This window comes from Capra hircus, chromosome 9 (genome assembly GCF_001704415.2).
Source record: "Capra hircus breed San Clemente chromosome 9, ASM170441v1, whole genome shotgun sequence".
NCBI lineage: Eukaryota > Metazoa > Chordata > Mammalia > Artiodactyla > Bovidae > Capra > Capra hircus.
In genome coordinates, this window is record NC_030816.1 from 11980176 (window position 1) to 12007539 (window position 27364).

Here is a 27364-nt window from a genome sequence, read left to right on the forward strand (position 1 = left end):
CTGTTTTATTTTATATCCCAAATAAATGACTTCCTGTCTAGAAATTTGGGCCTTCTTCGCACTTGCCTGGTACCCCAATGTCCCCAAAGTCTGGAGGAGATCGCCTGTGGCCTTTAGGCATACCTCCTTAGTCGTAGCGGCCAGCATGAGGTCATCTACACACTGCAACAGAACGACTTCGGGGTGGCTGGTTTGATACTCAAAGATATCTTCGCCCAGAGCCTCATTGAACAACATCGGTGAGTTTTTGAATCCCTGTGGGAGGTGAGTCCAGGTCAGCTGCCCCACAGTTTGACTGTCCTCGTCAGGCCATTCAAATGCGAAGATTTCCTGGCTCTGGGGGGCCAAAGGCAAGCTGAAAAAGGCATCTTTCAAGTCTAAAATTGTATACCAGACATAGTCTGGTGGCAAGCTGCTCAGGAGGGTGTATGGATTAGGGACAGTGGGATGAATGTCATTCACCCGTTTGTTGACTTCACGAAGATCTTGGACTGGTCTAAAGTCTGCTCCCCCGGGCTTTTTCACAGGCAACAGGGGAGTATTCCATGGGGACCGGAACTTTTTGAGAATTCCTGCCTTTAGGAGGCACTGTATGTGTGGCATAATTCTTTGCCGGGCCTCCTGGCTCATGGGATACTGTTTCACCCTCACAGGAGTAGCATTTGCTTTTAATTCAACAACAATGGGAGGTCTCTGCTTAGCCAGTCCTACTCCTGCTGTCTCTACCCAGGCCAGAGGGTATTTCTGAATCCACTGTTGCATAACAGGGCCCACTGTTGCAGGGGGCTTTGGTGAATACAGTCTGTATTTATCTCTCAGTGCCAGAGATAAAACATGAATTGGTTATCCAAGCCTGTCCGTGACCGATATCCCACCAGAGTCAAAGTGGATTTGAGCATTGACTTTGGACAATAGGTCTCTTCCTAATAAAGGAGCCGGGCACTCTGCTATAACCAGAAATGAGTGGGACACCCGTTGGGCCCCCAAGTCCACTCTTCATTTAGTAGTCCAGTAATATCTTTTTGTCCCAGTGGCTCCTTGGACTAAGCTAGTCATTTTGGACATCGACCCCAATTTTTGATTGAGGACCGAATATTGGGCTCCCGTATCTACCATGAAGCCAACCGGTTTACCCTCCACATGAATAGTTACCCAGGACTCGGGGAGGGGGGCCAGGCCCTGACCCCCCTAATCACTATCTTCCCCTGCATATAAGACGTGGGTCCCCGAGGAAGATTCTTCCTTTCTTACAGTCCTTTTTTTTCAGATCTCTCTTGGGGCACTCATTTTTCCAGTGTCCCTGCTTTTTGCAGTAAGTGCATTGGTCTCTCTTTAGGGCAGGTCTAGCTGGTTTTTCCTTTCCTCCCGACCAGGTGTCTTTAGTTCTCAGGGCTTCGGGCCCCTTTCTCGTCCCTGCAAAAAGGATCTGAGCCAGCTCTTTTTGATTTCTCCGGTTTTCTTTAGCCCTACATTCCCTTTCCTCCTGTCTAATCCATTCCTCATGTTCTCTTTCTTCCCGTCTAATCCGTTCCTCCCTCTCCTCAGGGGTCTCTCTGTTATTAAACACTTTTTCAGCTGCCCTTACCAGATCCTGTATTGACAGTTCCCCCAGCCCTTCTATCTTCTGTAACTTCCTCCTGATATCTGGAGCTGCCTGGTTCATGAAAGCCAACAGAACTGCTGCGTGTGACTCATCAGCCTGGGGGTCCATGGGCATATACTGCCTAAAGGCTTCCATTAACCTTTCTAAGAAGGCTGCCGGGCTCTCGTTTGGCTCCTGTCTTATCAGATTTACCTTCAGCAAATTCATGGGTTTCCTGGCGGCTGCCCGGAGGCCTGCCCTGAGAGTCTGACAGTACACTCAGAGACGCTCCCTACCTTCAGCGCGTTCAAAGTCCCAGTTCGGCCGCATGGAAGGGAACCGTTCCTCCACTAGGTGGGGCTGCATGGTCGGTCTCCCATTCGCTCCGGGAACATGTTTCTGTGCTTCTGACAGAATCCGCTCCCGTTCCTCCGTGGTGAAAAGCACCTGTAACAGCTGCTGACAATCATCCCAAGTAGGATTGTGAGTAAACAGGATAGTGTCTAAAAGATCAATGAGACCTTGGGGCTTTTCAGAAAAAGAGGGGTTTTGAGCTTTCCAGTTATATAAGTCACTAGTGGAGAAAGGCCAGTATTGGTATGTCCTTTCCCCGTCAGGATTTGCTGGCCCGACCCAGACAGGAAGCGCTCAGGGGTCTCTCTGGGGTCTCTCTGTCCCCAGAATGGTGGACGAAGGGGCCTCTTGGCTCCCATAGTCAGACGAGTCTCCGCCCCCTCGGGTCCTTCCGTGAGTTCCCTGGGCTGGCCCTCCCTCCTGCTGTGGAGCCGAGGGTTCTGGGTGCCCCCCCTTGTTCTCTGGACGACACCTGAGGTACCTGCAGGAGCAAGGGTGGCGGGATATATGGGGGAGGCGAGATTTCAGTGTCTAAATCAGGCTAGGGTATAGAGAAGACTCCTGGAGTATTGGTTTCTTCCGGCTCTCCCGTGCCTCCCGGTCTTCTTCCTTAGAGGCCTCCATGACCAGGACCTGTGGAACAGAAACACTGGGCGGGGGGGGGGAGGGGGGTGTGAATAAAGGGTTTCAGCCAAACGGGAGGGTCTTCTACTAGATTCTGCCAGACTAGGATGTAAGGAGCTTGGTCCGGATGGCCCCAAGGGCCAGAGCCATTATTTTTTCTTTAACAGCCTGGATGACCAGCAGGCCGAAAGTTCCCTCCGGTGGCCAGCTGACCTGAAATGTTGGCCACTCAGATGAGCATAGGGTTTTTAGCTTGCTCTTCTTTACTAGCATTAATAGATTCTGAGCCTTGGACTTAAAATCGGAAAAATGGTCAGTCATTACAGATAGTGGTGTAGAATAACTTTGACCCATGATGGCAACACCCACAATAAACACACAAAAAGCAAGCACGGCGCCGGCACACAGAGACAAGCAACAGACAGTAGATAAACAAATATCGGCCGAAAACACTGAACTAGGTTTATCCCGGGTTGCTGTTGTCCTGTTCCCCAAAGTTACCTTAGCGAAGGGCGTCCACTGCCCACCAGACTCAGGATCGGGAAAAACGTTTTCCCCTGTTCCTTTACAGAACAGCTCACAGAACCAGCTGCCTTCCAGCTCGAATGCTGGGCCTTGGACTTATGCTGGCCGGGTGACTCTTTCGCCCCCTGACCTGATGCCGGCATCCAGATATACTTCCTCCTAGTGAGGCTTCCCTTATGCCTGGAAGGTGTTGTTCTTCTCAGTCAGGGGATCCCGGATGAGCCCCCAGATATTATGCCCGCAGTCCAAGTCCCCACAGCTGAGAAAACAAGACATCCATGGCAATGCAAATGCAAAAAGGGAATTTATTGCTAGCTCGAGCCAGGGCCCAAGTCACATCCAGCGCAGTGGAGTGGAACAAGGGCCCCGAGCCCTGAATTACAGCAGTATTTATAGGGTTAAGACAAAGACAGGGAGTTGGCAGGGGCGGATTGGTTGCAAGGGTTCCTTAGCATCTACTAATTGGCTAGATTTTCGTGTGCATGGGCTTTCTTAGGGGGTTTTCATCCTCGTCCTGAAAAGCTTGAACCAGGCTACAGGGAGTATACTGATTGGTCAAGTCCTGGTGCCGGCAGAGGATGATCTCAGCTCCTCCTTGGCAATAACTCAGCCCCGCTGTAAAGGAGACTTAGGCCTACCTTGGCCCCCTGAAGCCTTTCATGGCGCCTGTTTGCTCCTAACAGAAATGATCATTCATACCTTAGAGGCTAAATAGAGTATGTGCAGAGAATTTCCTCAACTAGGAGGAGCCAGTAGTGACCTTAGTTCAGTGGCTCAGTCATGTCCAACTCTTTGTGACACCATGGACTACATCACGCCAGGCTTCCCTGTCCATGACCAACTCCTGTGGCTTGCTCAAACCCATGTCCATTGAGTTGGTGATGCCATTCAACCATCTCATCCTCTGACATACCCTTCTCCTCCAGCCTTCAATCTTTCCCAGCATCAGGGTCTTTTCCAATGAGTCAGTTCTTCACATCAGGTGGTCAAAATTTTGGAGCTTCAGCTTCAGCATCAGTCTTTCCAATGAATATTCAGGACTGATTTCCTTTAGAATGATTGGTTTGATCTCCTTGCAGTCCAAGGGACTCCCAAGAGTCTTTTCCAACACCACAGTTCAGCTTTTTTTATAGTGTCCAGCTTTCTTTATAGTCCAGCTTTCTTTATAGTCCAACTCTCACTACTGGAAAAACCATTGCTTTGACAAGATGGACCCTTGTTGGCAAAGTAATGACTCTGCTTTTTAATATGTTCTCTGGGTTGGTCATAGCTTCCCTCCCAAGGAGCAATTGTCTTTTAATTTCATAGCTGCAGTCACCACCTGCAGTGATTTTGGAGCCCAAGAAAATAAAGAAAATAAAGTCTGTCACTGTTTCCATTTTTTCCCCATCTATTTGCCATGGAGTGATGGAACCAGATGCCATGATCTTAGTTTTTTTAATGTTGCATTTTAAGCCACTCTTTTTCACTCTCTTCTTTCACTTTCATCAAGAGGCTCTTTAGTTTCTCTTCACTTTCTGCCATAAGGGTGGTATCATCTGCGTATCTGTGGTTATTGATATTTCTGATATGCAGCAATATCAATAACCTCAGACCTCCATAAGACCTTAGATTTTAGGGATACTATCATCTCCGGGAGCTATCCAGGGTACTAGATTGAAGCTCTGTCTGACCCTCTGTGATTATAACTTTTGTTGAGGTTCCACCTTGACTCCCCAAATTCCCACTTCCACTCCAAAACTAAAGCTATTCTGTACAAAACTAATTAAAAAATGAGCCAACTGATTTTCTCAACTGTGTCTAAAGAAGTTTTGCCTAATCCTTTTTCTTTCTTGCCTACTACTTGTTCCTGTAACCTGTTATTTATGCCCCCAAATATACAGCCTGATTCTCTAGGTGAGTATCTAAAAAAAGCCCTTTAGCAGTGACTGCCACGTACAGTGGAAATCATTGCGTATTTATTGTTTACGTCTACTTGTCAGGAAAACTTGAGAAGTCTGAGCAAGCTTGCAAAGACCAGAGAAACTCCCACTGTCACATGGATCTTCTAGTTTGTTATTTTCATGAACAAAAAATTTTCCCTATGAATTCAGTTATTGATATTATGTTCCTTTCCTTTTTATCCAATATATTTGATTACTACTTTCAAGCTTGTCTTCTCTGTATTTTTAAAGAAATATTCATTGTATTATACCAGCATTTCAAAAGTCTCCTTAAATATTAGTATTCTTCTGAAAACTGGATAGGAAGAAAATGTCAAGTCCAGTGAACCCATGGGTTAAAACAGTTGTGAATGTGTTTCACGTGTTAAGTAGCTAAGAAGACTTATGGCATCTCCAGAAATTTGAGTCTTTCATTTAACTATGATAGTGAATTTGGTTCCCAAAGAGGCTTGAAGCCATTGCTTTGGGTACCAAGATTTTTTTTTTTAACTAACTGTAGCATGCTTACTTGGCTATTTTTAGGGACAACTCCCAAAACAGGAGAGGAAAATGAGAAATATACTCATTGCCCACACTTTTAGATGAAGACCATAGCAGCTATAATTTTATTTCTTGCAAATAACCTTTGACTACAGATCTCTTTATTAGGTTATGCAGGAATCTCCCACAAAGTCAGCACACCTCTCAATCCTGTCAAAGCAAAGTCCACCAACGAAAATGTCTAACAGCATATATGGAACCTATAATTAGCTTTTAAAATCTTACTCTTATAGAAAGGAAGAGATATGAAATATAATCAAAATTTTTAAAAAATCTACAATACAAAGCACAAAAGAGAATCCTGGAAGACCAAATTCCTCTAATTAGGATAAAATTACATTCAAAGAAAGGAATGACATAAACAGCAAGATATGAAAAAAAAGTTAAGAAGGACTTTAAAAAATTGGAAGCATTTACAAAAATAAAAAATTTCTAAAAGTAAATAAGTACATAAATAAAAGCTTTTTAAAAAATCATGGCATCTCAGAATATTAAAGATGTGAAAATCTTGCAGGAATGTTTAATGAGGAATTTTTAAAAAGATACCAGCTAATTAATAAGTTACCGTAAAGGCTTTTGGGAAGATCAGAAAATTTACCATAATGTTTAACAAGGTGCTTGAAGTTACAATGCCATCAAAATGAGAGAGTCCATCAAAAAATGTGAATGGAGAAAGATTCACAAGACAATGAATTCAGCCAAGAAAGGCCATCAAAAGAAATCACAGGATGACAACTACATCAGTCCTTGATAGTAACTGATGGTTCAGACTGGAGCAAGTCAATGGATATATCTGGAAAGAGGTCTTAGAATACAAAGCCATCAATATATTATTCAGTATAATTAAGCTTTAAAATTAAAGTGAGGATGAAATCTGACTCAAAGGCATATATATTCTAAAGCTATCTATACACATTTCCACAGTTTTGCTAATTTACAGCTTAAACTATAGTGTAGATGAGGTCCAATTTATCACACATATACCTATATCCTGGGTATTACTAATTTAAAATACACATTTAAAAGCCTGAAATTTTAAAAATAGCCACAAACTAAAACAAAATTAAAATTAAAAGGGGAGTGCAAGATCATTTACAAATCAAGAAAATAAATACAATTAAATTGGAGATGAGGCTAGAAGGAGATAATTTTTCATGACCAGATAATTTTTTGTTGTAGGGGACTGTCCTGTATATCATGTTATTAGCACCTTCCTTGAGTTGTGACAATCAAAAATATCCCCTAACATTGCCCCTGCCTTCTGGGGGGGGGGGGCAAAATCATTCCTGGTTAAGAATCATTGTATCCTTATCATCTCTCCATCTAAGAAGAAATTATAGTTTATGACACATTTATTTGGAAGAATTTAATTAGTAGGGTTATACATCTATTTGACAATATGAAAAAGCTTTAATATTTTTTTAGCCACATTGCATACTCCTACTAATCCAACTGATCTTATACTCAATTTGTTTTAATTAGTGACTTTGCCTGTGTTTATAGAGGCTAATCCTTCAGTTCACTGAGACAATGATGTGAAGATGAGTACAGCTCTACTAAAGAATATTTTTCATGTACCTCAACTAGTTCTTAGGTGTGATATTCAGATAGACATTAATTTCAAATTATGTTTAGAGGTTATAGAATATTTAGCTATTGATTTTACTGTCGCATTAAACTGTTAGATCAGAAAAGAAACTCACAGTCATGGTCTCAGGTGCTGGGTTGGCTTAAAAAAATCTTTTTATAACTTCAAAAATGGGACATGCCACTGTCAATGAGAGGCGCACGCATGTGTGTGTATGCATGTGTGTGAACACATTTCCTTTCTCCCTATTCCAAACTTCGTCTTTCTTTGGAGAATCACTGTTAATAATTTGGTATGATCATTTCCAAACAATATTCTATACACAAAGACATAAGTGTCTTCCAAAAGATTTCAAATATTAATAGTTTCTATGCTTTCCTTGTGCACAAGTTTCTCTATTCACACAAACATATAGATTCCAAAAATGAATGTATTCTTCTCTTGCCACTCCAAATTTTTCTTCATTAGTAAAATAAGAATGGAAAGAAATTCAAGAAAATATTAACAGAGTCATGTTTTAAAGCCATGACTGTGTTTGGTTTTTTTTTTTCTGTTTTTCAAATGTTTCACACTACATTTCAAATGAAAACCTAAACATTTTAAATACAAAAACATTACAAATCCTTCCTAAAAGAATTGGCATAGTAAGAAAAAATAAAAGAAAGAAAGCTATCCACTTATTCTAAAGTAAATTTTTTAGTGTTTTACTTGATGAAATATATTTGTAACCAATTAAAAACGCTTACTTTAAACCTATCCATGACATTTTTTGACCTGAGTTGTATATGCCAGAAATCTGAGGCCAAGAGCGAGGGAGCCAGTCCAAAGATAGACATTCACAGACAGCTCTTGTCAGCACAGTGTTTCGTTTTGTTTTCCCCACACACATGCACCTCTAATAAGCATTGCAAACACATGCTGACTCCCCTGTGCAGAATTAAACCAACGATCACATTCCGAGATCTTATGAAAAGGAAAGCTTTTTCGAGTACTGCTACCCAGTGGTGGATCATAAAGTGTCTTTGAAAACAGGTATTTAAATCTCTTATCTTCCTTTCCACTCTCCTGCATGTTCCTTCCCCTATTCTCAATCAACTTTGTAACCATGGGCCTGCTGTGGAACTGTCCATCCAAAAAAGTTTTCCGCTCCTCTGCATTCTTGAAAAACTATGATTTTTATAATACTAATCCAGAATTAAATTCTATTATAATATTTGTTATTGTTTTCATATTAGATTTCCATCATCAATGGAAATGAATATGAGGTTCTGTAAGTGAGACTCTACTAGGTTCTTCAAGATTTCCTCCCACTACATAAAACTCAGCTAAACATCCAAGTTCTGCTAAGAAAAGCCTATGAGGAAACTTCCTTTTTTTTTTTTTTTTTCCAAAAATAACTTTCTTGTCTCTCTCTGGAGTCTCAGTGCCTTTCCTCTCTTTGCAAATATTGTCCCCTAGCTTCTTCTTGGCAGTTGCTCTGCTATCTGCTTTCATCTGATCACACAGAAAGGCTGTAAGAGTTAGTCGGCAGAATGGGGTGGATAGAACTTCTCAGATGTCTGCACTTTACTTTCTATGAACGTGGGTCCATTTTTCAGGAGGATCTCTTACACAGAGTTCACTAGAAGAGCTATGCAAGGACATGCCACATTGATTAACCTCTCTAATATTCAACTTCCTATACTTTGAAATAATAATGATACCTATCTTCCTTAGCTGTCAGGAAGATTAATGCAATAACAATAGTTAAAAGAATTCTGCAGAATGAATGGCCCAGAGTTAGCATTATTACCACCAACACTATCATCATTTTTATTGCCATCACAAAACCATATGGCAGCAACCTGTCTTGTGAGATGGTTGGCAAAACAATATTCTCTATCCTTAGTGCCTTTTATGTTTCTCTTATATTATAATGTTTTCAAAGAATGGACTCCAAATGTAATTTTCCCAGATATCTCTCCAAAACAAGTGCAGGAAGGTCTTAGTTGCATGTAGCAACGTCCAGAAAAAAAAAATGTCAAGTCACTTAGAAGATCTAATGTTTACCTGGAATCACACTGAGCACTCTGTTAAGTCACTTAGTCATGTCCGACTTTTTGCGACCCCATGAATCGCAGCACGCCACGCCTCCCTGTCCATCACCAACTCCCGGAGTTCACTCAGATTCACGTCCATCGAGTTGGTGATGCCATCCAGCCATTTCATCCTCTGTCGTCCCCTTTTCCTCCTGCCCCCAATCCCATCACATTTGTTGTGATCTGTTGTGATTTGTTGTCCATCACATTTGTTGGCAAAGTAATATCCCTTCTTTTTAATATGCTATCTAGACTGAAGCGACTCAGCAGCAGCAGCAGCAGCAGCCGGTTGATCATAACTTTCCTTCCAAGGAGTAAGTGTCTTTTAATTTCATGGCTGCAATCACCATCTGCAGTGATTTTGGAGCGCCCCAAAATAAAGTCTGAGACTGTTTCCACTGTTTCCCCATCTATTTCCCATGAAGTGATGGGACCGGATGCCATGATCTTCATTTTCTAAATGTTGAGCTTTAAGCCAACTTTTTCACTCTCCTCTTTCACTTTCATCAAGAGGCTTTTTGGCTCCTCTTCACTTTCTGCCATAAGGGTGGTGTCATCTGCATATCTGAGGTTATTAATATTTCTCCCAGCAATCTTGATTCCAGTTTGTGTTTCTTCCAGTCCAGCGTTTCTCATGATGTACTCTGCATAGAAGTTAAATAAGCAAGGTGACAATATACAGCCTTGACGTACTCCTTTTCCTATTTGGAACCAGTCTGTTGTTCCATGTCCAGTTCTAACTGTTGCTTCCTGACCTGCATATAGGTTTCTCAAGAGGCAGGTCAGGTCGTCTGGTATTCCCATCTCTTTCAGAATTTTCCACAGTTTATTGTGTCCACACAGTCAAAGGCTTTAGATAGTCAAGAAAGCAGAAATAGATGTTTTTCTGGAACTCTCTTGCTTTTTCCATGATCCAGCAGATGTTGGCAATTTGATCTCTGGTTCCTCTGCCTTGTCTAAAACCAGCTTGAATATCTGGAAGTTCACGGTTCACGTATTGCTGAAGCCTGGCTTGGTGAATTTTGAGTATTACATTACTAGCGTGTGAGCTGAATGCAATTGTGCAGTAGTTTGAGCATTCTTTGGCATTGCCTTTCTTTGGGATTGGAATGAAAACTGACCTTTTCCAGTCCTGTGGCCACTGCTGAGTTTTCCAAATTTGCTGGCATAGTGAGTGCAGCACTTTCACAGTATCATCTTTCAGGATTTGAAACAGCTCAACTGGAATTCCATCACCCTTACTAGCTTTGTTAGTAGTGATGCTTTCTAAGGCCCACTTGACTTCACATTCCAGAATGTCTGGCTCTAGGTGAGTGATCACACCATCATGATTATCTGGCTTGTGAAGATCTTTTCTGTACAGTTCTTCTGTGTATTCTTGCCACCTCTTCTTAATATCTTCTGCTTTTGTTAGGTCCATACCATTCCCGTCCTTTATCGAGCCCATCTTTGCATGAAATTTTCCCTTGGTATCTCTAATTTTCTTGCAGAGATCTGCATTCTCATTCTGTTGTTCCCATTCTGAGTCTTTCCCATTCTGTTGTTTTCCTCTATTTTTTTGCATTGATCGCTGAAGGCGGCTTTCTTATCTCTTCTTGCTATTCTTTGGAAATCTGCATTCAGAAGCTTATATCTTTCCTTTTCTCCTTTGCTTTTCACTTCTCTTCTTTTCACAGCTATTTGTAAGGCCTCCCCATTTTGCTTTTTTGCATTTCTTTTCCATGGGGATGGTCTTGATCCCTGTCTCCTGTACTATGTCACAAACTTTATTCCATAGTTCATCAGGCACTCTATCTATCAGATCAAGTCCCTTAAGTCTATTTCTGACTTCCACCGTATAATCATAAGGGATTTGATTTAGGTCATATCTGAAGGCACTGAGCACCAGGTTGCCTAATACACAAAACACATTTTCTATGTGAGGGAAGTTGAAGGAATAGGAGTGAATTTTAAGCTCTGCCAAAACAGCAAAAGGTGCTTGTCCAAAAAAGCAAAAGGTGCTTGTCCAAAAAGTGAGAGGTAGAAAAATGTACTATTGGAAAAGCAAAGTGTTATACTTAGAATATCTATTAAGTTACACACACAATTACATTAGTTAAATAAAAATAATTTAAGAAAATAAATTACACTAAATAAATCAAATAAAATCAGGAATTAGTGAAAAATACTACATCCAATAAATTGTTTTAAATTCAAATAAAGAGCAGAAATTCAAGAAGCTTTCTAATGTCTTGAAAATAACTAAACCAATTAAAAAGATATAGCATGAATACTCAGCTGATACTTTCACAAATCAATATTACAGTTATATTAAGAAATGTTTCACATTTTAATGGGCTAAAATTACCAGAGTGTGTATATCTTAGGTGTACAATTCAATAAGTTTGAACAAATGTATAAATCTGTGGAACCAATCAACACATGGAATAGTTCCATCGCCTCAGTTTCCTTCTGGCCCCTTGCACTTAATCTCCATTCCTCATAAAGAACAACTTCTGATTTTCATTACCATATACCAGAAATGCTGATTCTTGAACTTAACATGAATGAGACAATACAAGATCAAAAAAAGAATTTTTATATGTATCCTCAAAAGAAAGCAAACCAGTTCAAGTAGCTCTATTGTGGCAGTGGTATGATATGTGAAATGTAATGTTTGACCAATCACAAATATGTTTCACTAATATTTATTTGTATATTGTCCAGACTATACCATACCATTTTCTTAATTGTTATTTTCATTAGGATAGGACTGGCTAAAACAAATAAAGGTTAATATAGAATGTTCAATGGAAAATACTTACCACTGCACAATATGTGAATCATGGTGTGTTCATGCATGCTGATTCACTTCAGCTATCCAACTCTCTGCAACCCCATGGACTGTGGCCCACCAATCTCCTCTGTCCATGGGATTCTCCAGGCAAGAATATTGGAGTGGGTTGTCATGCCCTCCTCCAAGGGATCTTCCCAGTCCAAGAATGAAACCCATATCTCCTGGGTCTTCTGCACTGCAGGCAGATTCTGTACCGCTGAGCCACCAGGTAAGTCCCATGAATCATGGTTCAGTTCAGTTCAGTTCACTCGCTCAGTTGTGTCTGACTCTTTGCAACCCCATGAATTGCAGCACGCCAGGCCTCCCTGTCCATCACCATCTCCCGGAGTTCACTCAGACTCATGTCCATCGAGTCTGTGATGCCATCCAGCCATCTCATCCTCTGTTGTCCCCTTGTCCTCCTGCCCCCAATCCCTCCCAGCATCAAAGTCTTTTCCAATGAGTCAACTCTTCGCATGAGGGGGCCAAAGTATTGGAGTTTCAGCTCTAGCATCATGCCTTCCAAAGAAATCCCAGGGCTGATCTCCTTCAGAATGGACTGGTTGGATCTCCTTGCAATCCAAGGGACTCTCAAGAGTCTTCTCCAACATCACAGTTCAAAAGCATCAGCTCTTCAATGCTCAGCCTTCTTCACAGTCCAACTCTCAAATCCATACATGACTACAGGGAAAACCATAGCCTTGACTAGACAGACCTTAGTTGGCAAAGTAATGTCTCTGCTTTTGAATATGCAATCTAGGTTGGTCATAACTTTCCTTCCAAGGAATAAGCGTCTTTTAATTTCATGGCTGCAGTCACCATCTGCAGTGATTTTGGAGCCCCCCAAAATAAAGTCTGACACTGTTTCCACTGTTTCCCCATCTATTTCACATGAAGTGGTAGGACCGGATGCCACGACCTTCATTTTCTGAATGTTGAGCTTTAAGCCAACTTTTTCACTCTCCTCTTTCAATTTCATCAAGAGGCTCTTTAGTTCCTCTTCACTTTCTGCCATAAGAGTGGTGTCATCTGCATATCTGAGGTTATTGATATTTCTCCCGGCAATCCTGATTCCAGCTTGTGTTTCCTCCAGCCCAGCGTTTCTCATGATGTACTCTGCATGGAAGTTCAATAAGCAGGGGGGCAATAGACAGCCTTGACGGACTCCTTTTCCTTTTTGGAACCGGTCACTCACAAAACTACCTAAAGTTGCATAATGCCATAAGTTGCCATTTTCTTCTCCAAAGCTAAAAAGTGTACTTGCTAAACAGATAATTTGAGGAACCTCATTCTTGTAATGACTATACAAGTTTCAACAAAGGACAGTAAATGTGTATGAAGCTTAATGTACAACATGCAAATTCAAGTGAAGTGTGAATGGCTTAGCACTTGGGAATGGAGCCCAGTATGGAACGAGGGTGGGGCACTAGGGAGAACCACCACAAGGAGGAACAAAAATTCATGCCAAAAGTCCTCAAAGAACCCGAGTCACTCTTCCTGATCTGTCACCATTTCCCTCCCTAAAATGAAGGCACACAGAAATTTTTTTGGAAGAAGGAAAAATAGCAGAGACTCCTAGGATTGAAGTGGTGTTTTTGGTAGAAAAACTGTGGTAACCTGAAAATATGTCAGTAATTGTTAGATAGCTGACACAGGGCTTGGGTTTCCCAGGTGGTAAAGAACCCATGTGCCAACGCAGGAGACATAAGAGACTCAGGTGTGATCCCTGGGTCAGGAAGATCCCCTAGAAGAGGGCATAGCAACCCACTCCAGTATTTTCACCTGGAGAATCCATGGACAGAGGAGGCTGGTGGGCTACAGTCCATAGGGTCACAAAGAGCTGGACAGGACAGAAGCGATTTAGCACACACACATGCATGCACGCACAGACCTTAGCCCCTGGGAGTGGGCATTGGTCATGAAGCAGAGAATAACCCCCTAATCAAGAATACAACAGTTTCCCTTATCCTATGGATATATGTTTCAAGATTCCCCAGTGGTCTTGAAAGACCCCCAGGGAGTCACAGCTGAAACTGTGGATAGTACCAAGCCCTATGTATTTTGTGTTTTTTTCCTATACATACATACCTATGATAAAGTATAATTTTATAAATTAAAGTTCAGACACAGTAAGAGATTAACAACAAGAAATGATAATCGAATACAAGGATCATAACAACATACTGTAATAAAACTTATTTGAATGTGCTTTCTCTTGTTCTTTTTCTCAAAATATCTTAGTGTACAAATTTAAAGTCTTTTCATCTTAACTAAGCATTTTTCACACACTGTGGTCCTATCTTTTGTAGTTCTATGGTGTGACAGAAAAACTAGCTCAAATTTCTTTTTCGTTCCTCACTAGTTCATGGGTAGAAGATTTGCTCTATAGAGCCAACCTTCCAGCTTCTAGGATAGACAGCTCCACCCTCCACTCCTCTCACATCTCCATTCAGTTTGGTTTTCTTGTCAATGTCAGTGAATTTTATGTAGATGCTTGGTATACAACCAGTAAGAAATGAACTTTTTAGCAGAATTTTAGTATAATCAGATTTAATGTTCATTCTACCCCTGATAGCTCAGTTGGTAAAGACTCCACCTGCAATGTTGAAGACCCTAGTTTGATTCCTGGGTCAGGAATATCTGCTGGAGAACGGATGGGGTACCCACTCCAGTATTCTTGGGCTTCCCTTGTGGCTCAGCTGGTAAAGAACCCACTTGCAATGAGGGAGACCTGGGTTCAATGCCTGGGTTAGGAAGATCCTATGGAGAAGCGAAATGCTACCCACTCCAGTATTCTGACCTGGAGAATTCCAGTATTCTGGGTTGCAAAGAGTCGGATATGACTGAGCCACTTTCACTTTCACTGAATATTATAGTATATACTTTTTCAAGAAATTAAACTTGATTACCAAAATAGCTACCAGTGCTAGTTAGCGATGTTAGCAAGCTGCATTTTGCAGCAGCAATTTCTAGGAGTGTTTGGGTGATGGTAGTGAGGGTGGGGACAAGTAGAAGCAGCAGTGGGTAGGGAGTGGATTAGGCTAAAAGGGTTATTGCTAAGCAAGTAACCTGGGAGCCTCATAGGCAGATTATGACTGTCAAATATGGTACATAAATTTGGTTCAGTTATACTCTAAGACATCTTAGAATTACAAAAGCTTTACTAGCCTAAACTTCTCTAAGGTAAAAGTAAACACCAACAGTCCTGGTTTCTAATTCATCATTAATTATAGCTAGTTCAAAAAGTATAAGCACCTGAAAGTGTAACTTAAGACTTGATGTTTTCCCCTCATTCACTTTCTAATTTACCCAAGCAAAGATTCAATTTAAATGTGAAAAATAATCTCAACATAACTTCATAACAAAGACATTTACAAAATCAGTAATATTGCAAATATAAAAAACTGCATTATACTTACAGTTAATACAACTTTGGAAATGTTTTAAATGTTGTTACACTGCTCTTCTCTTTACTAGATAGGAGCCATTTGGTGCTATACTTCTGAAATCAAAAGACAAATATTCTATATTCAAGAGGAAAATCACAATGATTTTTTGCTTAAACAGCCTTTGATCCTTTCTTTAGAAAACCTGAGAGTATAACATTAAAATCCCATTACCAAACACCTCAGAGATTGCTCTGTATCCTCCTGCCAAACTACCACATAGGAGAAACAGAACTTGAAATTGTTTTGTCCTTTTCTTTCTCAGATATAGATCACAAGGGCCCTTAGAAGACAGCAAGCAAAATCTTTTGGAAATTAAATTATTTGTTTTATTAAAGCAAATTTTACTGTGAATTGATAGATATCTTTAGCCACAAACTCTCACATAACACCTCACTGTTTATTTGTTTGAGAAGGAAAGTCGAGGTTTCACCTTCCTGGAAGCTAAACAGTACACAGCAGGAAAGTTGCTTTTAGAACAACCATGACGCAAAGTTTATAAGAAAGAATATTTTTCTAATGTTTAGTCCATGGTAGCAGAATTTATTCCAGGGTGGAATTGTGTTTATTTATTTTAATGGTGTGTACTGCACTGCATCTGACTTCTCGTCCACCGGAAATGTTTCTTTCTGTTCCTCACAGAGACACCACTTTCAAAAATGTAGCTACTAGCCTGAAGCAGCTCAGAAGACAGTATGCAGAGTGGTGCTGCCATGAATGAGGCTCCCAGAAGTCCATGTACACGGGCCACTTTCACCTTAGAAGCTGGACTGTTTTAAGAATTTCGCTTAACATAGGCATTACCCAAAAGGACTTATTAAAAGATAAAAAATTGTCCAGAAGTTTTGGACAATCTAAATGGAAATTTCATGTGATTAATAGTACTCTTGCTGCTTACTGCTCCAAATTTGTCTTTAGCATTAGATATGGTCACAAAATCTAAAATAATGATAAAGGTGATGATCGCGATGGGATCTATATTATGAACTAAGACGGTCCTAAGTGAATTTAATGGTAACCTACTTGGCTAGAAGCCAATGTCTGGTGTGTGTGTGTGTGTGTGTGTGTGTGTGTGTGTGTGTGTGTGTGTACACATAAATGAGATCCACAAATAAATATTGCTTTCATCTGTGTTTGTCCAATTTGTATCCCAATGACCTGACTGAAATGAACAGGTAGAATGTACTTAGACCAGATTTCTAGAAATGATGGTGACTCTTACTGTAAGACTATGAATAAGATCAAAGAAATCATTGAAAATGACAGATCCAAATTACAAAATCAAGAATGTATAGTCTTACTGAATGATTTAAGAGTAAATATACCAAACAATTGCCTGAAAGCTATATAGTAGACTTCTAACATAAAGTTTCTTCTCACAACAAATCTGATAAAAAAAAATTTACAGAATGTTGCTAACTGAATAATATCTCTTCTGGTCCAAGTTGTATTACTATTTTCCAAGATTTGGCTAATCCTCATCTATGTACTCCATGAAATTGTAGCAAGACAGTCCCTGGTTTATATCAAGACTTCAGTTTCATTTCTGCTTTATGAACTTGTTCAAAGTTCACCTTAAGTACAGCTTTATCACTTGATTTTCAAGCTGTGTCTAGCTTTCTCCTTTGGCCTCTGAAAAATACAGTTTTTCTCTCCGCGACCAGGGGCGTTAACCCTCTTCTGTTCTCTGCCAGGATGTAGAAATGGGGAGGGTTGCATTCTACTTCTTTTGTCAAAAGATTTCTGGGAAGGCCATTCAGAAATGTTAATGCTCTATGTTGATCTTTCGAATTACTATTACCCAAACACATCACACTGGGCCAAATAATAAATCCAAGAGAAATAGTGCTTTTGCCTAGAAGATTATGTGTGCTAAGTTGCTTGTATGACTCTTTGCAACCCTATGAACCATAGCCTGCCATGCTTCTCTGTCCAAGGGATTCTCCAGTCAAAAATACTGAAGTGGGTTGTTATGCCATCCTCCAGGGGATCTTCCCGACTCAGGGATTGAACCTGAGTCTCTTATGCTCCCTGCATTGGCAGTTGGGTTCTTTAACAGTAGTGCCACCTGAAGATTGTGTCACAGTGGCCATTTTTCATTTACCAAAACTTGATTACTTAAATGAGCTCAGCATTTATATGTTAATGCAATATAGGCAAGCAGCAAAATGAAAGCTGGATTTGAAATGGAACATCTAAACTATTTTTCTCTGGTAGCTCCAGATATGATTTTACAAAAGCCATTAATTAAGATTCATAGTTAAAACCATTGGTGGCATTGTACAATTAATATAACAAAAGTATGCTCAACCAAACTCTCCTGAGAGCACTTCTGATGCTCGTATATATTTCCTTTCCTTTTTTTTTTTGCTTTTAGGAAGAGTGCAATGTTCAGGTTGGTTTTACTTTAAATAGCAATTATTTTCTAGGGAATATCCATTTAAACAAAGAAGAATGTACAGGGTAGTATAAAAGAATATGTATTTGATGTTTTTTGTTAAGTGAAGCTTATTTTTATTACAGCTATAGTCACATCAATATGAAGAGAGCATGCTGCTAAGTTGCTTTAGTCGTGTCCGACTCTGTGCGACCCCAGAAATGGCAGCCCACCAGGCTCCCCCGTCCCTGGGATTCTCCAGGCAAGAACACTGGAGTGGGTTGCCATTTCCTTCTCCAATGCATGACAGTGAAAAGTGAAAGTAAAGTCGCTCAGTCATGTCTGACTCTTAGTGACCCCATGGACTGCAGCCTACCAAGCTCCTCTGTCCATGGGATTCTCCAGGCAAGAGTACTGGAGTGGGGGTGCCATTGCCTTCTCCAGAAGACAGCATAGTAAGATACATAATTCCAAAGTCTTTTGCCTACATGGCAATTGTTAGCTCATCAACTTCATCTATGAGTCACAGTAGGTCTATACCACCATTATTAAACTAACGTTTCACCTTATGAAGCAGGTCTAAACTTATTATTTCAAATATCTAAAAACAACTGGCCCATACAAATCAATTTAATTTCCTGATCCAGTTATAAATTTGTCACCAATAAACATACTTTCACTTCCAACACAAACAAGTTTCCTGATAATACAAAAGAAAAATACATATAAATATATTTTTGCTGTAGCAATAACATTTTGGAGGGATGATAATTTTAAATGTATATAAACTGTAAAAATGTAAGAAGAATAAATTAAATGATAAAATCAATTTAATAAATTTTAAACTGTGAAAATTTTAAAATTGTATATATGTTGGCTAAAAACAGAAAGGTTGATGTGCAAGTTTGAAATAAGTAAAAATACACATACGATAAAACTTTTTAAAAGTTTTAAACCCTTGATTTGTGCTGTGGAAAACAGTTGTTATTGAGACTCCTGACAAGAAAACAATATAGTAAATATGACATCAACTCCCTATCTCAATCAGGGATTCTTTACTAAGCAGCTATTCTGAGGCGAATAATAAATATATGCTTATTTACAATATAAACTAATCTTAACTAAATAAAGTTGAATAAGTTCAGTCAGTTCAGTAGCTCAGTTGTGTCCGACTCTTTGCAACTCCATGCACTTCAGCATGTCAGGCTTCTCTGTCCATCACCAACACTCGGAGCTTACTCAAACTCATGTCAATCAAGTCGATGGTGCAAACCAACCATTACATCCTCTGTTGTCCCCTTTGCCTCATGCCTTCATTCTTTCCCAGCACAGGGTCTTTTTAAATGAGTCAGTTCTTCATATCAGGTGGCCAAAGTATTGAAACTTTAGCTTCATCATCAGTCCTTCCAATGAATATTCAGGACTGATTTCCTGTAGGATAGACTGGTTGACCTCCTTGCAGTCCAAGGGACTCTCAAGAGTCTTCTCCAACATGACAGTTCAAAAGCATCAATTCTTCGGCGCTCAGCTTTCTTCACAGTCCAACTCTCACATCCATACACGACTACTGAAAAACCCATAGCCTTGACTAGATTGACCTTTGTTGGCAAAGTAATATCTCTGCTTTTTAATATGCTGTCTAGGTTGATCATTGCATCTATTAATTTCATGGCTGCAGTCACCATCTGCAGTGATTTTGGAGCCCAAGAAGATAAACTCTGTCACTGTTTCCATTGTTTCCCCATCTATTTGCCATGAAGTGATGGGACCAGATGCCATGATCTTAGTTTTTTGAATATTGAATTTCAAGTCAACTTTTTCACGCTCTTCTTTCACTTTCATCAAGAGGCTGTCTAGTTCCTCTTCGCTTTCTGCCATAAGGGTGGTGTCATCTGCATATTTGAGGTTTCTGATATTTCTTCTGGTAATCTTGATTCCAGCTTGTTCTTCATCTAGCCCTTCATTTGACATGTTATACTCTGCGTAGAAGTTAAATAAGCAGGGTGACAATATACAACCTCAATGTACTCCTTTCCCGATTTGGAACCAGTCTGTTGTTACAAGTCCAATTCTAACAGCTGCTTCTTGACCTGCATACAGATTTCTCAGGAGGCAGATAAGGTGGTCTGGTATTCCCATCTCTTGAAGAATTGTCTGCAGTTTGTTGTGATACACACAGTCAAGGTTTTGGCATAGTCAATGAAGCAGAAATAGATATTTTTCTGGAACTCCCTTGCTTTTTCAATGATCCAACAGATATTGGCGATTTGAATTCTAGTTTCCTCTGCCTTTTCTAAATCCAGCTTGAACATCTGAAAGTTCATGGTTCACATACTATTGAAGCCTAGCTTGAAAAACTTTGAGCATTACTTTGTTAGCATGTGAAACTGAAAGTCGCTCAGTTGTGTCCAACTCTTTGTGACCCCATGGACTATACAGCCCATGAAATTCTCCAGGCCAGAATACTGGAGTGGGTAGCCTTTCCCTTCTCCAGGGTTCTTCCCAACTCAGGGATTGAACCCAGGTCTCCCACATTGCAGGCTGATTCTTTACCAGCTGAGTCACAAGGGAAGCCCAAGAATACTGGAGTGGGTACCCTATCCCTTTTCCAGCAGATCTTCCCAACCCAGGAATAGAACCAGGGTCTCCTGCATTGCAGGTAGATTCTTTACCAACTGAGCTATGAGGGAAGCCTGTGAGATGACTACAATTGTGTGGTAGTTTTAAAATTCTTTGGCATTGCCTTTCATTGGGATTGGAATGAAGACAACTTTTCCAGTCCTGTGGCCACTGCTGAGTTTTGCAGGCACTGCAGATGGTGACTGCAGCCATGAAATTAAAAGATGCTTACTCCTTGGAAGAAAAGTTATGACCAACCTAGATAGCATATTCAAGAGCAGAGACGGGGCGGTCCTAAGATGGTGGAGGAATAGGAGGGGGAGACCACTTTCTCCCTCACAAATTCATCAAAAGAACATTTCAACTCTGAGTAAATTCCACAAAACAACTTCTGAATGCTGGCAGAGGACATCAGCCACCAAAAAAGCAGATCATTGTCTTCAAAAACAGGTAGGAAAAAATATAAAAGATGAAAAAGGAGACAAAGGAGGTAGGGAGGGAGCTCTGTCCTGGGAAGGGAATCTTAAGAAGAGAGGTTTCCAAACACCAGGAAACACTCGCTGCTGAGTCTGTGGTGAGCCTTGGAAGCACAGAGGGCAACATAACAGGAAGGAAAAATAAATAATTAAAACCAACAGATTATGAGCCCAACAGTAACTCCCCCAGCGGAGAAGCAGCGCAGATGCCTGCATCCACCACTAACAAGTGGGGGCTGGGCAGGGAGGCGTGGGAGGCATGGGCTGCAGTGCTTTGTAAGATTCAGGCAGAACACCCCCTGCGTAACCAGAGTGAACTAACTTGGGCTAGCAAACCAGACTATGGGATAGCTACCACGCGAAAAGCTCGAACATAAGACACCACCAGGACTGCACACAGAGCAAAGGACGGAACAGAAATAGCCGGCTGCAGACCATCCCCCTCCAGTGACAGGCAGCCAGAACTGTAAGGGCTGGAAGGGGGCAATCGCAGCCCAAGAGAGACATTACCTACCAAAATGCAAGCAGGCTTCTTTGCTAACTAAGACTTATGGGGGTTCTGGACAGTCATCAGCCACCAGAAAAGCAACACCAGTGATACACCCAGAAATCTGAGCAGCAGAGATGGGAAAGGCGATAAGTCGCAGCGACTGCGCTCGCCAAACACCTGAGCTACTCGGACCTGAAGGTGAAGGTGAAGGTGAAGTCGTTCAGTCGTGTCTGACTCTTTGAGACCCCATGGACTATAACCTACTAGGCTTCTCCGTCCATGGGATTCTCCAGGCAAGAATATTGGAGTGGATTGCCATTTCCTTCTCCAAGGGATCTTCCCAATCCAGGGATCGAACCCAGGTCTCCCACATTAGAGGCAGACGCTTTAATCTCTGAGCCACCAGGGAAGCCCAGGGCACAAAACGCAGGCCCAACCGAATCTGCACCTCTGAGGGCTACCTGAGCGCCGAGCCTGAGCGGCTTAGACCAGGGAGGTGCATGTAGCCTAGGGCCAGCCTCAGACGGTTCCCAGCGGAGCAACATAGGGCCTGAGCGGTGTGCGCCCCAAGCAGGGGCAGGCCCAGAGGAGCTGAGACACTGCAAGCACACGCCAGTGTTACTCATTTGCAGCATCCCTCCCTCCCACAGGGCAACTGAACAAGTGAGCCTAAAAAAAAAAGTGTCCACCACCGCCCCCCTACTCCCCCGGGACAGGGCAGAAATCAGACACTGAAGAGACCAGCAAACAGAAGTTAAACAGAGGGAACCGCCTTGGAAGTGACCCCACACTGCCCACAACACCAGAGAAAGGGCTAGATATGTCTTTACTATTTTTATGATCATTCTTTTTTTTTTTTTTTTGATATTGTTGTGTGATTGTTTTTTCTAATCTTTTTCCTCTTCTTTTTTTTTAACCTTTTTAAATTTTTAAGTCCTCTATTTCTCCTTTAATTTTTATTTTTATAACCTACTATTACTTTTTAAAAAAAAAGACCCTATTTTTAAAGCAAATGCCATATATACTCTTTCCATGGTTGTTGTTGTTGTTTTTTAATAATTCTTGTGGCTTTGTATTTTTTTTCTTTCTTCTCCTTCTTCTTCTTTTCTTTGATATTGTATTTTTGAAAATCCAACCTCTACTCTAGATTTTTAATCTTTGCTTTTTGGTATTTGTTGTCAATTTTGTACATTTAAAAACCCAATCTTCAGTATCCAATTTTACCTGAGAGCGAAATTACTGGCTTGACCACTCTCTCCTCCTTTGGACTCTCCTTTTTCTCCACCAGGTTGTCTCTGTCTCCTCCTTCCCCCTTCTCTTCTCTACCCATCTCTGTGAATCTCTGTGTTCCAGACGATGGAGAACACTTAGGGAACTGGTTACTGGCTGGATCTGTCTCTTTCCCTTTCATTTCCCTCTTTTATCCTCCTGGCCACCTCTGTCTCCTTTCTCCTTCTCCTCTTCCCTGTATAACTCCATGAACACCTCTGAGCGGTCCAGACTGAGGAGTGCACATAAGGAAGTGACTACTGACTAGCTTGCTCTCTCTTCTTTTGATCCCATCTCATCTCATTCCAGTCAACTCTAACTACCGCCTCCCTCTTCTCTTCTCCATGAACCTCTCTGGATGTCCCTTAATGTGGAGAAACTTTTCATCTTTAACCTAGATGGTTTATCATCGGTGCTGTATAGATGGAGAAGTCTTGAGGCTACTGTAAAAATAAAACTGAAAACCAGAAGCTGGAGGCTTAAGTCCAAATCCTGAGAACATCAGAGAACTCCTGAATCCAGAGGACATTAATCGATAGGAGCTCATCAAATGCCTCCATACTGACACTAAAACCAAGCACCACCCAAGGGCCAACAAGTTCCAGAGCAAGACATACCATGCAAATTCTCCAGCAACACAGGAACACACCCCTGAGCTTCAATATACAGGCAGCTCAAAGTTACTCCAAAACCATTGACGTCTCATAACCCATTACTGGTCACTTCATTGCACTCCAGAGAGAAGAAATCCAGCTCCACCCACCAGAACTCCAAAACAAGCCTCCCTAACCAAGAAACCTTGACAAGCCACTGATACAACCCTGCCCTCAGTGAGGAAATTCCATAATAAAGAGAACTCCACAAATTCCCAGAATATTGAAAGGCCACACCAAAGGCAGCAATATAACCAAGATGAAGAGACAGAGGAATACACAGCAGGTAAAGGAACAGAGTAAATGCCCACCAAACCAAACAAAGGAGGAAGAAATAGGGAATCTACGTGAGAAAGAATTCTGAATATTGATAGTGAAAAGGATCCAAAATCTTGAAATCAAAATGGAATCACAGATAAATAGCCTGGAGACAAGGATTGAGAAGATGCAAGAAAGATTTAACAAGGACCTAGAAGAAATTTTAAAAAGTCAATATATAATGAATAATGCAATAAATGAGATCAGAAACACTCTGGAGGCAACAAATAGTAGAATAACGGAGGCAGAAGATAGGATTAGTGAAATAGAAGGTAGAATGGTAGAAATAAATGAATCAGAGAGGAAACAAGAACAACGAATTAAAAGAAATGAGGACAATCTCAGAGACCTCCAGGACAATATGAAACGCTCCAACATTCGAATTATAGGAGTCCCAGAAGAAGAAGACAAAAAGAAAGACCATGAGAAAATACTTGAGGAGATAATAGTTGAAAACTTTCCTAAAATGGGGAAGGAAATAATCACTCAAGTCCAAGAAGCCCAGAGAGTTCCAAATAGAATAAACCCAAGGTGAAACACCCCAAGACACATATTAATCAAATTAACAAAGATCAAACACAAAGAACAAATATTAAAAGCAGCAAGGGAAAAACAACAAATAACACACAAGGGGATTCCCATAAGGATAACAGCTGATCTTTCAATAGAAACTCTTCAGGCCAGGAGGGAATGACAAGACATACTTAAAGTGATGAAAGAAAATAACCTACAGCCCAGATTACTGTACCCAGCAAGGATCTCATTCAAATACGAAGGAGAAATCAAAAGCTTTACAGACAAGCAAAAGCTGAGAGAATTTAGCACCACCAAACCAGCTCTCCAACAAATGCTAAAGGATATTCTCTAGACAGGAAACACAAAAAGGGCGTATAAACCCGAACCCAAAACAGTAAAGTAAATGGCAACAGGATCATACTTATCAATAATTACCTTAAATGTAAATGGGTTGAATGCCCCCAACCAAAAGACAAAGACTGGCTGAATGGATACAAAAACAAGATCCTTGTATATGCTGCCTACAAGAGACCCACCTCAAAACAAGGGACACATACAGACTGAAAGTGAAGGGCTGGAAAAAGACATTCCATGCAAATAGAGATGAAAAGAAAGCAGGAGTAGCAATACTCATATCCAATAAAATAGACTTTAAAACAAAGGCTGTGAAAAGGACAAAGAAGGCCACTGCATAATGATCAAAGGGTCAATCTAAGAGGAAGATATAACAATTACAAATATATATGCACCCAACATAGGAGCACTGCAATATGTAAGACAAATGCTAACAAGTATGAAAGGGGAAATTAACAGTAACACAATAATAGTGGGAGACTTTAATACCCCACTCACACCTATGGACAGATCAACTAAACAGAAAGTTAAGAAATAAACACAAACTTTAAATGATACAATAGACCAGTTAGACCTAATTGATATCTATAGGACATTTCACCCCAAAACAGTGAATTTCACCTTTTTCTCAAGTGCGCACGGAACCTTCTCCAGGATAAATCACATCCTGGGCCATAAATCTAAACTTGATAAATTCAAAAAAATTGAAATCATTCCAAGCATCTTTTCTGACCATAATGCATTAAGATTAGATCTCAATTACAGGAGAAAAACTATTAAAAATTCCAACATATGAAGGCTGAACAACATGCTTCTGAATAACCAACAAATCACAGAAGAAATCAAAAAAGAAATCAAAATATGCATAGAAACTAATGAAAATGAAAACACAACAACCCAAAACCTGTGGGACACTATAAAAGCAGTGCTAAGAGGAAAGTTCATAGCAATACAGGCATACCTCAAGAAACAAGAAAAAAGTCAAATAAGTAACCTAACTCTACACCTAAAGCAACTAGAAAGGAAGAATTGGAGAACCCCAGAGTTAGTAGAAGGAAAGAAATCTTTAAAATTAGGGCAGAAATAAATGCAAAAGAAACAAAAGAGACCATAGAAAAAATCAACAAAGCCAAAAGCTGGTTCTTTGAAAGGATAAATGAAATTGACAAACCATTAGCCAGACTCATCAAGAAACAAAGAGAGAAAAATCAAATCAATAAAATTAGATATGAAAATGGAGAGATCACAACAGACAACACAGAAATACAAAGGATCATAAGAGACTACTATCAGCAATTATATGCCAATAAAATGGACAACATGGAAGAAATGGACAAATTCTTAGAAAAGTACAACTTTCCAAAACTGAACCAGGAAGAAATAGAAAATCTTAACAGACCCAATCACAAGCATGGAAATTGAAACTGTAATCAGAAATCTTCCAGCAAACAAAAGCCAAGGTCCAGACGGCTTCACAGCTGAATTCTACCAAAAATTTTGAGAAGAGCTAACATCTATCCTACTCAAAATCTTCCAGAAAATTGCAGAGGAAGATAAACTTCCAAACTGATTCTATGAGGCCACCATCACCCTAATACCAAAACCTGACAAAGATGTCACAAAGAAAGAAAACTACAGGCCAATATCACTGATGAACATAGATGCAAAAATCCTCAACAAAGTTCTAGCAATCAGAATCCAACAACACATTAAAAAGATCATACACCATGACCAAGTGGGCTTTATCCCAGAGATGCAAGGATTTTTCAATATCTGCAAATCAATCAATGTAATTCACCACATTAACAAACTGAAAAATAAAAGCCATATGATTATCTCAATAGATGCAGAGAAGGCCTTTGACAAAATTGAACATCCATTTATGATAAAAACTCTCCAGAAAGCAGGAATAGAAGGAACATACCTCAACATAATAAAAGCTATATATGACAAACCCCAGCAAACATTATCCTCAATGGTGAAAAATTGAAAGCATTTCCCCTAAAGTCAGAAACAAGACAAGGGTGCCCACTTTCACCGCTACTATTCAACATAGTTCTGGAAGTTTTGGCCACAGCAATCAGAGCAGAAAAAGCAATAAAAGGAATCCAAATTGGAAAAGAAGAAGTAAAACTCTCACTGTTTGCAGATGACATGATCCTCTACATGGAAAACCCTAAAGACTCCACCAGAAAATTGCTAGAGCTAATCAATGAATATAGTAAAGTTGCAGGATATAAAATCAACACAGAGAAATCACTTGCATTCCTATACACTAATAATGAGAAAGTAGAAAAAGAAATTAAGGAAACAATTCCATTCACCATTGCAACAAAAAGAATAAAATACTTAGGAATATATCTACCTAAAGAAACTAAAGACCTATATATAGAAAACTATGAAACACTGATGAAAGAAATCAAAGAGGACACTAATAGATGGAGAAATATACCATGTTCATGGATTGGAAGAATCAATATAGTGAAAATGAGTATACTACCCAAAGCAATCTACAGATTCAATGCAATCCTTATCAAGCTACCAGCGGTATTTTTCACAGAACTAGAACAAATAATTTCAAGATTTGTATGGAAATACAAAAAAACCTCGAATAGCCAAAGCAATCTTGAGAAAGAAGAATGGAACTGGAGGAATCAACTTTCCTGACTTCAGGCTCTACTACAAAGCCACAGTCATCAAGACAGTATGGTACTGGCACAAAGACAGAAATATAGATCAATGGAACAAAATCAAAAGCCCAGAGATAAATCCACACACCTATGGACACCTTATCTTC